The 17,518-nt window shown below is 43.5% G+C and overlaps 1 protein-coding gene across 1 annotated transcript in view; it reads right to left on the reverse strand.

The window, feature by feature from the left end:
• Window positions 1–7,864: 7,864 nt before the first annotated feature.
• The window catches only part of KCNU1 (potassium calcium-activated channel subfamily U member 1), a 75,936-nt gene continuing 66,282 nt past the window's right edge, over window positions 7,865–17,518 (reverse strand). Inside the window, exon 30 of the mRNA XM_075042189.1 lies at window positions 7,865–7,942. The gene's annotated coding sequence lies outside the window, so the exon portion shown is untranslated. The remainder of the gene's footprint in view (window positions 7,943–17,518) is intronic.

Here is a 17,518-nt window from a genome sequence, read left to right on the forward strand (position 1 = left end):
AAAACAATGTGAAATCACTGTTCAAGTTGCTATTACACAATTTCGGCAAACAAAGGAAAGTCTCCACTGTCAGTAGTGAGTGACACTGGCATTGTCTCATGTTAATCAATACCAGCCCACACATACCCTGTTCTTCCCAGGAACCAGCTGTCCCTCCAGGGGAAGCTGGATATGACTGGAGGGGGACACAGCTGAGAAGTGATCAGTGAAGAATCAGGCATGGGGGGCTCGAATTCATCTGCAAGCAGGTGTTAAGTGAATTCCTCCAAAAGGACAAGATTCATTCTTTTTGCTGGCTTTGGGATGAATTAGCATGAATTCATAATCCATAAATCCTGGTGGCAGCAGAACAGCATCCCTCCTGTTGTTATTTATTTTGAGATTTTCACTGGGGCAATAGCTTTACGTTTGACATTTATATAGGTCACAGTGAGCTAATAGCCATCTGCCATCTGGGGACTTTTATAATGAACATTGTGGAAGACTATGAAACAATCTCTGGCATTTCCGATTTGAACATAAGCTGAAATAGGGTTGATCTTTACAATATGCTCTGCTGTCTCTTTTCGGGTTTGCATTAGTCATTTGCCTGGCCTTGCTACACACACACACACACTTGCACATATGGGAAGTGGTGGGCTTCAGCATTTAATACTATCAGTTAATTACCACACACATGAAAAACGCCCAGTACCTTGCACAGCTATAAAAGGCCCCCATTCACCTGAAAATTCTTAATACATTTCAGAAATATTAATGACTCCCCAGTTCTCCTCCCCTGCAGCGCAGGTACAAGAGACTCAGCTACAGTGCTGGCTTAACTACGGTACATAGATGTGAAATCACTCCTGCAAGGTCACATAGCCTTCCCTAAGCATAATCTTATTGCCCTGTTCATCCAAAATACATACCAGGCTGAACAATGACATGTAAGAATGTGCTCGTACTCCACTTCTGTCCCCAGATGACATAAGAGTGCCCATGGGCATAACCTTCAGCTCCCTGCCCAGACAGGAGAGTCACTGCCACCTCCCTCCTACTCACTGGGACGATGCATACAGGAACATATGTATTTTCTAGCACCTGGGTGCACTGTGCTACTATCATCAGCTCTTGCAGATGGGGAATTGATAGAGGAAAAGATTAAATAACTTGCTGAATTGTAAAAGCCACCTACAAGAGTTGTGAGTGAACCCAGGTGTCCTGAGTTTCAGGTCAGCACTTTAACGGCGAGGCCGCCCCTTCTCCCAGTACCTACATGCTGTTTATTTTACAATACAAATGTGTGAAAGGACTGAATGTGCTCAGACAGATGAGAATATCCCATCTCAATTAGTCACTCTCCAAAAAGCCTCCTAGGGGGCCAGGCCTCCTTAATGCTGCATGTTCCTCCTGAGTTCCCCAAGCCTCAGCAGGCCTCAGGGTAATAAATTACATTTGTCTCTGCCTTAGCAGCAGCAGCCTGGCCGAATCCTCCTTTCCATGACTCAACTCATGATGAAATGCCTATTTCCTGGTGCTGAGATCTGTGAAAATTGGTCTTTTCAGCCTCCCTCCTGAGGGACATGCCTCAGCGAAGCGGCTGGGGGCATCTTTGATCAGATGTGCTTTTCTCCCTTCCCTTTGCCCCCTGATACAGACGCCTGGTCCTGGGGTGTCACTTATTTGTATTATGTCTTTCAAGGACGACACACAGAGTGCGTTTGAAATCTAATCTCCTCTCAAGGGGCTGTGGGGATGGGAAATCGGGGAGATGCCTGAACACTGACCAGGTTTTGACCTGGTCCTACAAGGACTCAGGTTACACAAAATGCTGTGCTGGCTCTGATAAGCATAAATCTTTTGGGCTGCAACTTTTGCAAAGTTCAGCAGGTGACAGCTTAAATAACTTAATGCTCGGCTGCTGCCTACTAATGCTGACACGCAGAGGGGGGCAAGACAGGCTGCAGGGTGGCCTGGGAAGTCCACATTCCCCACTCCCACCACCGCCCTGGCGGTTGTACATTCCCAAAATTGTGCTCTGGCTCTCCGTCCAGGTACAGAGGGTAGCCTTGGTGTGGCACTTCAGCCTTCTGTGGACTGTGAGACTTCAGCTGATGACACATGCTACAGCATGACTTCCCGAAACCTTGCAGCCCCTCCTGGCTCCAGCATCAGCTGAGTTATGACTTGCCTTTCATTGGACTCAATCTAATGGAGTTACTTTGCACTGATGCTGGTGCAAACAGGCACAGCTTTGCCTGTGTCACTGACTCCCTTTGACAGACATCACTGCAGTCTCTGGTCCACATGAAAGCAGTTTCATTACAATGGAAAGCATAAAAGGATAAATGCTCTAACAGCCTTATCTCTACCTCTTCCACCACATGCATGCTCCCTTCCCCACAACATAGGATATGCAACAATACACAGTCAAGGCTGTGCTGTTAAACAGTGCTCATTCTTCTCAGCACCACTGGTAATACATAACACAGCTCAGCCTGAGGAGTGCTTCTGGTATTGTTATTAATGTCTATGTCATAACTGCTTCCATAGGATTTCCATTACACCCAGGGATCATAGTGTGCAGAAGGTGCCAGGAGCTCAGCCCAGCCTGTTTTTCCCCAGCAGGATGTAAGACCCAGCTCTCTCTGAATTACAAAGAAAGCAGGAGAGACAGTGAAGTTTCACATTGTTTCAGTTAAGGGGAGGATCACCAAAGAGTACAGAAGAGAAATGAAAGTGAAGGTCAATAGGTCATTCCTATTGCTGGGAATACACTTTTGTACCAGCCACATCAGGTAAATTTACTTTTGCTTTGCTGCTTAGTGTTTTCCTGCATTCCTGTCCTGCTCCACACCTAACCTGCCTCATCCAAGAAGCCCCTTCATTCATTCTCTGCACCATGTCCTGCTCAGTTCTTCCTGGCAGCCTCTGAGGACCTGCCTTGCCCCATCTCTGTGCTCTGCACTCCCTTCAAGCACTGACTCTTGCAATCTGATGTCAATCACAGCTATTTTAATGTGCTAACTTTCTAAATCCACACTTATGCTTACTTAACAATACGCTGCTTTGATCAGTGTAATGCAAGCAAAACTAACAAAACTGTGCCCCTTACCTCCCCTCCCCTCTCCTGAAGCAAGCCTCACCAGGCCTCAGGCTTGTAAAACCAAAGCAATTGCAGTCTTTAATTTTATTTCCGTTATTTTCAGGCTGTTAGGTGCTGGTTCTGATTAGGGACATTCTGAGCAGGAATAAAGCTATTTTAAATAAAAAACATGTTGAGCTTTAGTGGCAAAAAAAGCACAACCTTATCAATTTAGAAGAAATGTCTTTTCAACCAGTGTTGTGGACAAGGCCGAATTAAGCTAGGTGACTTGGGAAGCAACCTTTGTTGTTAGTCCCATTGCTCTTATAGTTCAGAGATCAGAAGGACATCATTTTTGGGTAGAGCAAATGGACTTTACCACAGGATTCAAGAGGACATGGCCTTCAAGCATTTTCAGGAAATGTAGTTTCAGGAGCGCACCGAGAGATAACTTCTTACCTACTTCTGAGCCTCACAAAACCAAAATGAAGTTTCACTTAGACTTCACTTGGGCAAATATGAAGTCACTAGCTTGATTTCAGTAGAGTGCAACTGAGTATGTACTTCATACCCTGGTAAAGCTGAAGTTGCTGCACTGGGACAGCTCTACAGCCGCCTAATTCACTGAGGCTGATACAGTTACGCTAATCTGCGCTGTTGAACAAACAGGCTGGTGTTTGAAGTAGAGCTGCTTTGGACTGCTGCTGTAAATGAAATCAAATATGGCCCAGCGGCTGGATTTACACCGATGTAACTAAAAACGTCATCATGCCTTCAGAGCATGGGTCTGGCAAACCTGATCCTGCTAGCACAGCTCCCTGACCAGTGTAAACAGACTTCACTAGAACAGTGTCACTTTTAAACAAGCTGCCTAGATGTAATACATAGGAAATATGTGCTGCATACACATGGCTTTGTGATACTGCACAGGGTTTTATGGTAGGGTCAGGGGAAAACTCAGGACCAACCACTTAATCCTATTTAATTTGGGCATGAAATCTGCCAACGCCAGCATCCTGACTGCACTTTCCCCTTCAAAGCAGCTCCTGCCTACTCTGGTGACTCTGGATAGCAGAACCTTATCTTTATTTTCATCTGTCTGTCATTCCTGATTTTTACCTCCTTGGATATGTACGCTCGCCCCCCCGCCCCGCCCCAGATCCTATGACCTCAAGGTCCTTCAGCATTCAGTGCCAAAATCATGTCAGAGCTGAGCTTCTGCTCCTCAGGAAGGAGTTACTGGGACCTTTCATGGGTCAGGGTTCAGATTAAGTTAAAGAGGCAGGGAGATAAAAGCCGGAGAAGGCTCTTGTGGAAGAGTTCATGGACGGCTGCCATACCGCAACACAAGTGGCTCGACTTAAAAGTGTGCTGAAACCAGCAGAAAGTGTTTTTGAATGCACCAAAATGCCTTACGTGGTTTTATTTTTATTCAGTATTTTTACCCTGGTTAAAGACAGAGATTGAAATGGCTGTATTCGGACTAAGACTAAATGTTCAATGATAAGACCTTATATGTACCTTGAGGTGTGGCTTTTAAGACTGAAAAGACTGATCACAGTAAAAAGTTCTAGAGCCAGATTTAGGGTGAAGAGTACGCTTACCCTACTACAGGAATTGATCCCTTTTAAGTGACTAGCTCTGTTCTGGTAATAGCTATTAGTATACTATTATTAGAGTGGGAAGAAGCTCTTCCACAGACCAGAGCTCCACTGTGTTAACAGCTCAACGTGGAAGAAGAAAAGGCTGTTATCCCAAAGGGCTGGCAATCCACATGCGGTTCCAAAACTTGCTGCTAGCCATGGCCTTAAAAAGCTGCCTCTGGCACAACCAGTTTCAAAGTCTTTTTCTCAGTCGAAATTTTGCAGTATAATATGATTCCATTAAGCAGATGCTAGACAGATACCGTGACATCTTCAAGAAAGGGGTGTTTCCCAAGTGCTTAGGAGTTTGCTGCATGACTCTGATGTCAATATGGAAACTTTGGCAGACATCAGAGGACTTTGAATCAAACCCTTTTCTTTCCTTAAGCTATGCTTCTGCTGTAATTAATATTTTCACTAATTCTGTGATAGGTACAGGCGCCCTGGCAACACCTTCAGGGAAGCTTTGTGGGACTGCAACACAGCATCACATGGCCCTGAGTGTTAGCTCTCCTGGACCAGGACCTCATTACTCCAAGTGCTGAACAAGCGCTGGCAAACCAAATTGCCCCAGAGTGCTGAACAGAAAGTGCAACAGACCAGTGCAGTTGCATGCACTTCAATGCTAATTTATTTTCCCAATATGTGAGTTAGTTTTATGGTATCAGCATTTTGTAGCTGAAAATCTACGGGTTTCTTTCCAGTATAGGGAAGGTCAGCATTCCCTGAAGTGAATGTGGGTTCCTCTTGTTGGCATGTCAAGCCAAGGCCCCAGATAGCCAAAGGCAGGTGCTCAGCTTTCAGCAAAGACCTGGCCCCTTTCCAGTGCTTCCAGGTGGCCAACCCCAAAAGTGAAGGCATCTTGAGACAAATCACTTTGAAATTCTTTCACTAGGACTGGCAAATCCCCTCTAAATCTGCCTTTGCGTTAGTCGTTGTGTACACGTGGGGAATTTGCAGAACCAGTCAATGCACTCCACTTTGAGAGGGAACGTGGGCCCCACATTGCCACGAGTGCTATTGTACCTCTCCTGGCAGTTGCTGCATTACTATGACAGCTGCAAACCCCGATGAGTGAATAACCTAATCGAGCCATTAAAAGAAACAGAAGCCCTCTGCCCTGTTTGATTTCTCTCTATAATGATGTAAAGTGCACTTTAATGGAGTCAAAGTGGTCCTGGGCCATTCTTGTTAAGGCCATTTGATGCAGTGCTATTGAGTCCCACTGCTAGCGTTCATTACCTCCCTTCAGCTCTCTCCCCTGCTGCATTGTAGTTCAGACTTCCCAGCACAGTTTCTCTGCTGCTACAGCCCCTTGCCTGCATTTTGTCTACATAAATTAGACCTTGTGCAGCATATTGGCCTGTCAGGGGACTAGGAAGAAACTGTATATTGTTTCTGGCATTCCCGGGCCCTTCTGCCCCTGACATCTGCTGTGTTTGTGACAGGGAATACATTCCTGACTCATTATCCGGGCAAGCGGAATCCCTCCCTGACAGCACCATTAATCAGAATCAAGCAGTCCGGCAAATAAAAAAAAAAAAAAAAAAGGGAGAGAGAAGAAGAAGAAAAAGAAAGCAAGCAAAGAAAAGAGACAGTTTCTAACTTTCACTTTTGTGTCATTCCAGTGTCTGGACAAGTAGCAATCTATCTTTCTGAGTGACAGCTCTGATGGATGGCATTATTTATGCTTTTGTGTATTAAAAGACAGTTCTGGCACTGGCTTGTCACTCACCAGAGATTTGAAAAAAGTTGAAATTTAATTTGAAGGAAAAGAGGGCAAAGATCATAGGATTCTGGCTAGGGAGTGTTGGCTGGGAGGGACAGAGATTACAGTGGGAGGGAGTAACTGGAAGAGGTGCAGAAATGATGCATAAATAAGTAATTGCCCTTACAGGTATAGAGATTTCTATTTTTCACTGAGTATCTAAGTTAGTATCTTCCCGGGCTGGAGAGGTCTGTTTATTGACACAAATAGGTTTGATGCTCCTTGGAGGGATGCAACATTTTAGGGTGAGGCAGGCATATGCTTAATTTTCTGTACATAATTTGTGTGTGTTTGTGTATACAAACATTATTATATATGCACATATATATGTGACTAAATGTGTGTATATAACAGGGTGTCTTTACACGCACATGTGTATTTACACAATTTTAAATATAGGCTTTTTGTTCTAGCATACACATCTTCAAGATACAAAACATATCCAAATATCTACACACACCCACGAAGACAGTCATGTGGATACATCCCATGATGAACAATACAGTCATATTTTTAATTTCTTCCTTTTAAAAAATGTTTACTTACTACACTATTTGTAAGCAAATTTCAGTACAAAGGACACTATTCTTTCAATCTAAAGTATCTTCACTTGCCTCAAGTTTTGGGGAAAAAAACGCATTTCACTTAATCTGAAAAGTATAGTTTGACTATTAGTCTAATCTTACGTCTTTATATTTATCCACACACATGCTAGTTGACCGTTGAATGCAGAAACCCTGGTATGAAGATTTAGATGCCCACACTTCCGTTTGTACCATCTCCTGCCTGTAGAAAAGGCTGGTAATTGCATATGAAGTGCCAGTCTGGGGAGCTATCTCATACTGACCCATTTATAAAGTCAGAATTGCAGGGAGTGTAAATCCGTATCTTTGTTTAACTGTGCTGATTTATGTGCTGGCAATTGAACCCATAAGTATTTATACAGCATATACCACACTGTATATAAATACAGTATGTTGGGGGGTGGGGCATAATACATAGTGGTATAAGAGGAAATAAGCAGGCCACATTCACTTCAAGAGCAAACAGGTACATCTTTCTGAAAATTGTCGATCGTGTATTTATGCCAGCAGTGAATTTGGCTCTACACATATTTATGTTTCTGCAGTCCTGATGATAGGAAGAGCCTCTCAGGACCTACTGTTCCATGTTCAGAGTGAACACTGAAGACTTACCTGATCTGAAGACCATAGTTAAATTATTAAAGGACATTCTATGAATAAGGCATCCCAAATTAAGGTGTCAAACTAAAAGCAGGATTCTTACCTGGAAAAACTGAATTTATTCAGAAAGTTTGGATCACAGATGGATGCACATCTCTTTCTTCATCCCCTTCTCATGTATCCTGGGACTGAATGGAGGGAAGTGCCTGTACTCTGTTGTGCTGGCTCCAGTGAAGGATGGAGATTCGCAGAGGTGCTAGCGCCATTCACACACATGCATCTGCATGGGTACACAATTGAAGAGAGCAATTTGGTCACAGGTGGAGCAAGGCTACCAGCCTCTGCCTGCAGAAATGTTCCCTTACTGTAAATGTCTGTTCAGCAGGCTTGGCTGCCCATGTAATGCCATGCACAGGTTTCTAACTGCACGGTGGTTTGGGTTTATGGGTCAGATACACAGAAATGATGGCACATAGTTCCCTATAGCATAACACAAGACGTTTCACTCTATGATACTTCCAACACTGAACAACACATGGTTTTGACCTGAGAAAACATGAAATAACAAGAAACATAGTTCCTATTATTTATAACTTTTGCTTGCAGATGACCCATCTCTTGGCTATTTTGACAAACATCTGCTTTGGAACCTATTAGCCAACATACAGCATTTGCTTCTAATTAATACAAATTTGTTTCAATCCCAAGTCTCAGCAGGTTTCAATTCCCCTCTCCTAGACTATTGGCATCAGCAGCAGTCACCCTACCACACCTAGCAAATCTTGACAACAACCACTCTTGAGACTATAAATCCAGGGCAAAATCCCAAGCACTTCAAAAGCTGCTAGAGCTCTTGGCTAAATCCAGGAATGGTGTTGACTTGCAGGCCCAGCTGGATTGTTACTATCATCCTCTTGGACTCTTTTTTCCTTCCTGAGGATAGAGTATCTCCTCTTCCTGTCCACAGGGATTTTTCAGCTTGGCCTCATTACAACACTTAGAAGTAACACCGTATTTCCAATATATTGATTGAGCACTATGGATGGACAGACAGGGAACTGCTGTTACTCATGAGTATTTGAACACCCACCAGCCCATGATCACACCACTGGTGTTCTGATTGAGACGGAGGTCACAAGAAGGCCTAGGACTGTGCACTGACTTAATCTGAAAAAGTTCCCTAAAGGGATGACATCACAGCAATCCCAGGCAATGAGCTGTCCCTTCAGGGTGTGAAGTTGTGGAATAAGCCTATTCTTTCAAGATCCAGAGCTTAAATTTCGAAGTAAGATGTGTGCGTAATTCCCTCAGACTCCTTTGGAACCCCAGCCGGTGTTTTGAGAAGGAACCGGTCATTTTTCTACTCCCAGTCTCAGTATGGTAGAGACTGTGGTAGAGGCTTTTTTTAAATGTTGATATCATTACACTGAAATTGGCTGGGATGTAGGGCAGGCTGCAGTTAGTGGAGAAATATGTGGAGGGGTTTCTCTTCACTGGCTTTGAGAGGCATAAGTCGGGCTGGTCAGTAACTGCTCCAGAAAGAAACACAATAATAATCACTCATAATAGCTAGGCACAGAAGAAAAAGACAGTCTATCTTATTTGTCAGTCCTACTGTATCTGTCTTCTTGGAATTGTACTGTGAAATAAAGACATCCAAGATTGTACCTCAGCTGGGGTAAATGGTGTAAATTTTCATAGCCCTAGTGAAGACAATTTATACCTGCTAAAGATCTGCCCCTTGATCTTCAAAGCCAAAGGAACATAAGCTCTTGCGTTTTAAGCGTGGTAGTTGGAATGTTTAATTCTATTCTGTCGTCTGTCAGAACAGCAGGCAGAAGGAAGGAATGTATTGGTGTCATATGGAAACCACCGTTTGATGACGGACAAAATTAAATCCTTGCATTTGGATATAAACCATGGTAACACAAAATATGCAGCAAGTCAGGCTTGGTTTTCAATACTGAAAACACAAGGCCCCACTTGGCAGGCTGAGGAGGGGATATTAGTCAGATTTAGACATGGTTTTCTTTGTTGTATTGAAGGATAAATAATTATGTGCTGAGATATTCCAGACTCATGTTAACACAGTTGTGTGTGAACCAGAGCAGAGGATGCTGTGAGAATAGGAAGGATTGAAGGTCCTTTAACCTACAAAGTATCTGGGAATCCTGGAAAAGTTTTGGGGTTTACTTCTGGAAAACAACCCCAAAGTTTCCTCAAAATATATCTGACATGCTAATCTCCATAAATTAAACCTTCCAAGCATGTGCTTTCTTGACATTCTTAGGTTAACATATTGATTCAGTATATACCATGTCTCCCTACAACGTCTGCTCAGCATTGCTACTACTGCTTCAGCTGGGGATGCACCCTGAGCAGCTGGTTGAGCCCTCAGCTCCCACTCCTCTGTGCTCGGTAGCTGAGCACACCCCCAGGGGCTCTGGGAACAGAGGGACTGCCACACTCGCAGCATAAAGGCAGCTCTTCTTCCCTTTTAATGCTTTTACTAGTTGAAGTCCAGAGGACACCTCATGGACATGTAAGAGAAAAAAATTACTAAACAGAGGGTGTACTCCTCTCAGGCAAGTAGCAGTGGCTAGTTCTGGGTCACACAAAGATATTTTGGGAAAGTTTCACTATGACTTGGTAGCATTTCTTATTTGATTGAAACAAATGTCTGTGGAGAACAACAGATAAAAGTACTTTAACTTGTGCTTACTTTCTAAGTGCAAGAATTGTGACACGGATTTATTGAATATACCCAAATCTGCTGAACAGCCCAAAGTGATACTCAGCAAATGAATGTTCTGCCTTGCATTCATTGTTTGTTCCATGATCTCCCAAGGGGCACTGCTACTTTTTGTTTTAAAAGAAACCCCAATGTAAAAACTGTCTGCAATAGAGGATCAAAGGTCTAACAACCCTGTCCCATTGCCATGCTCCTATTTTTATTTACGTTGTAATATCCTGAAGGCAGAGATCCTATTTTTGTTCTGGTTTTGTATTGTGCTTCCCTCAGTGGAGACCTGACCTGGCCTCTATCTGCTACCTGCACTGCCTAAGCTAAAAACCGTAATAGTTAGCAGAGCAGTTTAAAACAGGTGCTGGGATTATTCCCAGAGGCTCTGGGCAGAGTCAAAGTAATTAGCTGCCCTAGCAGACACAACTTGTCCTGTGCAGACAGCCATTACAAGGCCTGTGCACCGAAGTGGGATAGATGGTCTTATCTGAGATACCAGGAAATAAACAGGCTTCATGAAGTTCTGGGGCCACCCTTGTGTGGTGGCACAAGCCTTATGCTGGTCCATCTGAATGGCTCTATCTTCACTGACCCGGTACTGTAGTGTATGAACTGTCCCTCTCTTCCTTTCCCAGTATCCCCACCCCAGCTTCCATTTCCCAAAGTGATTTATGATCTTCTGTGCAGTGAAATCTCCACTTCTCTTGCCTGACAGCACTAATGAAGCCTATTGTGCAGAGACCTGACAATATTGACTGGTCTTAGTCATTCATGTTTCTGTTTCCCAGCCAGCCTCCTCTGCTGCCAGAAACACTTTAAAAAGGAAAAGTGGAAGGTGAAAGCTGCAATTCACTGATGAAGTTCTGGAACTGCCTTTTTCTAGGAAAAAAAGCTGCTCCAGTGCCTGCCCTCTAGAACTGAGTTCTGATTTGCACCACCCCCAGACTGCTGTGGATGCTGCTTTTCATCTTGCACTGTCCTGTTGCACTCACAAGTGTAAAATGGAACTTGTAAATCACTTTTTGGAAAAGGCAAGGGACATAAATGTCAGCACAGCAGAGTGAGTTTACGTAAAGATGAAATCAAGCTGAGTAGCATAGATACGGCATGGAGCTGGATTTCACATTTCACTGACGCTCTTGGTCCAGAGGTTTGCTCATTAACAAGGCTATGATTCTGTTATTGAAACTCATGGTAAGTGGTTCCGTAGGCAAAGATCCAGGAAAGCACTTAGGCAAATTCATAAATTTATGTCCCATTGACTTCTGTGCAACTATTTATATGCTCAAAGTCATGCATGTCTTAAATGCATTTCCAGATCAGGCCTTGTACTCAACAAATAGTCTTTCTGCAGCATCGTAAACCCCAAGCTTTCAAAATTCATGAGTTCAAGCTCTCATCTCCCCTAAGCTACCATAACTGCAATGCAGAATGCAAATTCAGAAAATGCTTTTTTTTAAAAAAAAAAAGGTCTTAGTTTTGAACTCCTAATAACTCCGGATAGGAGCCTAGCTTTAACAAAGTAAAAGAAACAAAAAAGAATGAAAGCTATGGCTGTCATCTAAATTCATGTCTTTAGGAGATGAGATCTTCAGAAAAAATACTCCAAACTGTAAAACTTGCAATAAAATCCCTAAAGTAAGAAGATTGTTTTTCACATTGGAAAAGACTGAGATCTTTGTAGCAGACTCGGGCTCAGTACAACCAGCTAGATGCAACTTGAGCTGTGTTTTGGGTGGGGGGAAAGGTTGTGACTCAGTTCTTGTGCCTCACACAAACTGCTTTGCTTCTCTGTCACTAAGGTGCTTCAGCTTAGTAGATTACTTTGTAGGGTTGTGGTGCTTCTTCTTTTCTTCTACTTTTTATACATCCTCTAAAGTCTCTGTTTAAAGGTCAGCTCTTGAATGAGTATTTAAATGTCTTCATCAATAACAAACAGGGAATCAAATTGCCTTTTAGTAAGGAATCCCAACTTGGTCTTTGCACTGTGTACTTTTTCTTACCATCCTTTTGGCCAGTAAGTCAAAACTGACTCCCACATCTGATTAAGGCAGATGAATTGAGTAGTTGGGAGCATCTCTGGATTAATCAACCCTTTTCCAGAAGGGCTAATTTCATTTCTTATAGACTCCAGGAACCCAAGAGTATAAAAATGTCTTGCATTCACCCATGTGTGATTCATGTTTTACTCTTTTCTTTCCCAAGTGCAGCACAACATACTCTTTAACTGATCATGTATTTTAAATCCCAAAGTGACATTCTGCAGAAGATGATTTAGAGTCAGCTCAAGCTGCTCTTAATATAAGTGGTAATTTCATCAAACTAAAAGCAATGGTGATTTATTTTTAATTATAATCACTATTTCAATGCAAGAAACTGAGCTGTAACTAGGGTTTGCATTTCCTGCTGAGTTTGTCCTGGCCCCATGTAAGACCTCCTTACAAGGTGTACGCTCTGTACAATAGTAATTTACTCTGGCTGCATTTTTTGACAATCCTGCATTAAATATATGCTACACTCTATGCATACGATTGTTATAAACAAGATTTGCTTTGTTTTGGTGCTTTTGCCCTCCCCTCTTGACACCCCATCTACATACATTTACTCTCAGCTCTCCATATTGCTGCCTCTCTGCTCCTGGCTGAGGGATGACCCATTGGGGGGACCAGCTGACACTGATGACAGCAGAATTTAGAACACTCCAAACTTTTCTCTTACTTCTTCCCACGTGGCTTTTCAGAGCCTGAATTGCCAGGGGCTGCAAGAGACGAACATGCAATTAAACTCTCAGGGAAACCTGCCTTGATGAAAATCTCTGGACAGAAAAATCCTAGGGCTTTTGATATTTTGTGGGATTTGGGCTTCTTGCTACCTTCCTCCAAATAAAGCTTTTGAGGAACAGATTAACTTTGTCCATTGGAGAACTTCTGCTGCAGGAAACTCCAGTCTTTTGCAATTGCTCAATTTCCCTTTGACAAGCCTCTTCACCCCCTAAGGCCGACAATCCACATTACGCTGTACTGCTTTCAAAGGGGTTGCTTCATTGCATCATTGGGTAAATGGAAACAACCGAGTGTCATAGGGTGGAATATGAACTCACCAGGCCACTGATTCCCTGACTGCACTACTGTAGAGACAGCTTATTTCTGAATTAGGAAGAAAAAATTGTAAAGCCTAGTATCATAGATTTGCCTTTTGCCTATGAAGTTGTAGGTGTGAGTGTGGATATGCTAGTAGGGGTTGCCAAAAGGTACCAGTCCAGACCCTGCTGTAATTTTAATGTTCTAGGTGAAGGCCTGTCTGTTCCCAGGTCACCCCTTACCATCTTCCATGACCACATTTTTCATTTTACTGGCCTGATCGTAAAATATCTGGTGCAAACCTCAGCAAGGAAATTAGGCCCATAAGGTTGAGAGTTACGCACTCAAATGCTGGATTTCATAAAGCAGACAAAGAGATTAAATGCATATTGATGTATGAAACTGAACATACCCACAGACCATTGAATATTTTCCCCAAATCTGAAAGGATGCACAAGCAAGCCTTATTTTCATCATCCCTGTCTATTAGCATCCAGCCAATACACTTTATAGAGTCTATAGAGACAAGGTATTATAAAAATCATGCAGCCCAGGGAAGTACAAAAGTGATTTAAAATGTTCTAATCTCATTAATCTGTTTCTTCTCCCTAAAGATGTTCAAAGCCCAGGCCAGATCCTTAGCTGGCAAGTGAAGTAGAAAAGCACTTAAATAAGACCTTAAATTTAAGCTCATGCTTAAATTCTATTTACCACAAAGTTCATTTCAAGATAAATTCACACTAAAAGAGTATTTCTAAGCAAAAAAAACCCTCACTTGAGCCAGAGCCTTTGCAGTATAAACAGAGCTAATCTGTAGTAGATGAGGCTTTTCTGCTTCAGGACTTTTTTCCCACTCTTCTGAGCCTCTTTCATGTAGAAAAGGGAACAGAAATTGTGGCTTTGGTGACTAGTCTTAGCAAACCAATTCTGCTTGGATTTTGCATATTCAACTAAACTGCTGGAAAAATCACAGTGAACCAGTCTGTCACCAAGCTGTAATGCAAACAAAAAAATTACACTGTTATAATAATTAATCAAAATCTGGTGCACTTGTTTACAGCCCAGAAAGTCTCACCCATTTTCTTGATCCCCCCCCTTTTTTTTTTTCCTGGAGTTACTCAAGAATCGCAAGTACTGCACTGGTTTAGGGGGTTGTGAGGATTAATACATTCAGGTTTGCTTACATCTCTGAAAATCATGCAGTGTAAATCTGTATGATGTTATCACCTACAAACATTCTAACTATATTTTTACTGTTAGCTAAGTTATTATCACAGGCTCCTAAGTCTGATAGCTAGTATTTAAATATTTACCATAATGAGAAGACACCTGACTGCCGGCTGTCATTCTCCAACAGAATGGGCAGGTTTCCACATACCTTGATTCTCTTTCCCAACTCCACTGCTCATGATTATTTCTGTAGTCTGGGGGGGAGCCAATAACCTCTGTATATGAACTAGGTCACTAGTTACAGATATTAATTCTGTGGAAGCTGGACAACCTTTTACTGTGCACTTGGCCACTCCTAACTTAGTCACAGCATGATCCTACTTAATGTCCCTAAGCCTCATATATGTGAAGAAACCAGTACAAATGTTTGTAATGGTAAGTAACACTCAGCCACAGTTGTAATTGGAGGTACTATGTGCATGCCAAACATTGCATTATTATTATTATTGCTATTGACAGTATAAATGGCAGCACCATAATGGGACAACAGCATCAGGTCTCAGGGAGGCAGAGGGTAAGGAGACATTAATATGTGCAGTCAAGTTCCATCTTGCACTATGAAAGTGTGCTGGTATGAGTGGTTCTGACACCTAGAACATAAACCAGATGGCCCCTTTCTTACGCCATATCATGCAAAAAGAGATTTGAATTAATTCATGTAGAAATCATGACAATTCTGTTACTGTTGGAACTCAGTATAGCGGACAGGGTGGCAGTAGATTATGCTGAATTTTTAACTTATAAAATACTAGCGACAGATGTCACTGCCTGTACTCCTTTGTTGCTTCCCATTCTTTTTCCATCCTCTAGTGCCCTTGTGTCCCTTCTCCAGAGCAGTAACTCTGGACTACACTGCTTAAAAACTTATTTAAATAAAATTTTGTGCAGACCTTTCTCAAAGTCTGTGTGTAGAGAGAAATCCATCAAACCCCAAAGTGTGTGCCTGAACCGTAAAGATGCTGGGGTAAAGGAGATTTCATTTCTCAGTGAACTCCACCTACAGACCTTTTTGAAATTCCATCCAAAATTAATGAAATTTTACTGGCCACGGGTATCCATGAACTATGCAAGCAACAGTGCCTTCCACAAAAAGTTTGCAACCTGAGTAGTTGAGACCCAGTGGGAGACAGGAATATTATCATCTGCACTACGTGGAGGCTGAGGCACAGAAGTAAAGGCACTTTGCCCAGGGTTACTCTGCCCACATCCCCCAAGTCCTGCTGTCGTGCCTTTGCCCATGAGACATTCCTTGCTCCTGCTCCAGGGATGCGTTCGCACGGGCACCCATCCAGCAAGGTGCTGGGGTCTGCCTGAGAGCAGGAACAGCTTTCTGCCAGGGCATTGCTGGCGCAGCTACCCAGGCTCTGAGCGCACCATCCCCAGGGCCGCCTTGGTTGTACGCTGCCGTAATGAGAACCCGGGCTGCTCCCTGATCTCTGTACTTCACACATGCCTCCTCACTTCCATTTTTCAGCGCCTTCTCCACACAGCATGTCTCCTGCCGACACACCCCTGTCAGCTCCTCCATTGTGTGGCCAGCAGCGTCTTTCAGCACATGAGCCTCAGCCAATATGGCTTAAACACATCGATCCAGGGCGGGGGGAAGCAGGAGGGAAGCCTCCAACACTAGTGTGTGTCTCTGTGTGTGTGTTTGCGGGGCGGGGGGGTCCTTTCTGCCATACAAAAGCACAAGTGGTTTTGTTCAAGCTGGCAGAGGCCGGCTGTGTTGAAGCTCCCTTTCATCAGTGGGTATTAGGCCCAAATCGCTGCTTCTTTGAATATGTACACAGCGCTTTCCATCTCCTGTCACCGGGATGACAGATCTGCCAGGCTCCTCCGGGGCCTGGCACCTGGGGCGCGCAGCAAAGCCGGCTTTTCAGCTAAGAGCACACACAGCTTTTTTTTCCCTTTTTTTTTTTCTTCCCTTTTTTTTTTTTTCCATTGGGGAACTTTCTCCTCCGCCTTCCCCTCCATTTCCCCCCCTCCCGAACCTGAATGAACACTTCTTTCAGTAATGGGTTTTTTCCACCTGGTTGACTTGATGAAAGGTTTATGAGTTGACATTATGTGTGAGAAGAACAAAGCAAGCGCGGGGATGTGTGCGTGCGCGGGGGCGGGGAACGGGCTCGACAGAGCTGCTGAAAACTTTATTACAAACTAAGAGACGTTGGGAGCAATAAATCAGTTGGATGCTCTCTACAAACCAGCAGAAAACTGCCACTGCAGAACGGAATGAGAGAGTACACAAGGCCATGCTGGGCACCAGCACACTCCAGTCAGTTGCACTGGGCTGCTGGAAAGAGGGAGGAGAGAGAGGGGAAAGAGGAAGGGCAGAGGAAAAAGCCTGCTCTGCACCCATCTCTCACAGGTCGCGCTTCCCTGTGCCAGACAGAGACCTCCAGAGTCCCTACCTCGAAATCACAGTGACAGAAGCAACGGCTCCAAAGGAGGTTTCCAGAGGCATGAACTGATGCTTATGTACCCAGCTCAGGGTGAAAATCAGCAATCTTTAGGAAACAAGCTGCCTTTTGGACAGATGCCCCATATCTACTCTCCCCTACTCTGGAGTTCTGTGCCTGGTCTACCCAGGCAGTTTACTGTTTGCTCAAATTCTGCCTCTCCCAAGGTGAAAGTCGGCAGCTACTATTTACCAACATACAGATGAACAACAACAGCTTGCTCTAAGTGTTTAAAAAATACCATACCTAAAACAAACAAACAAAAGAATTTCAGCTGTTGTTTGTTAGGAAACCAGAGTTAACAGGCTTACAGTTATGAAAAGCACCTTTAGAAACACAAGTTA

Source organism: Buteo buteo, chromosome 12 (assembly GCF_964188355.1).
Source record: "Buteo buteo chromosome 12, bButBut1.hap1.1, whole genome shotgun sequence".
Lineage (NCBI taxonomy): Eukaryota > Metazoa > Chordata > Aves > Accipitriformes > Accipitridae > Buteo > Buteo buteo.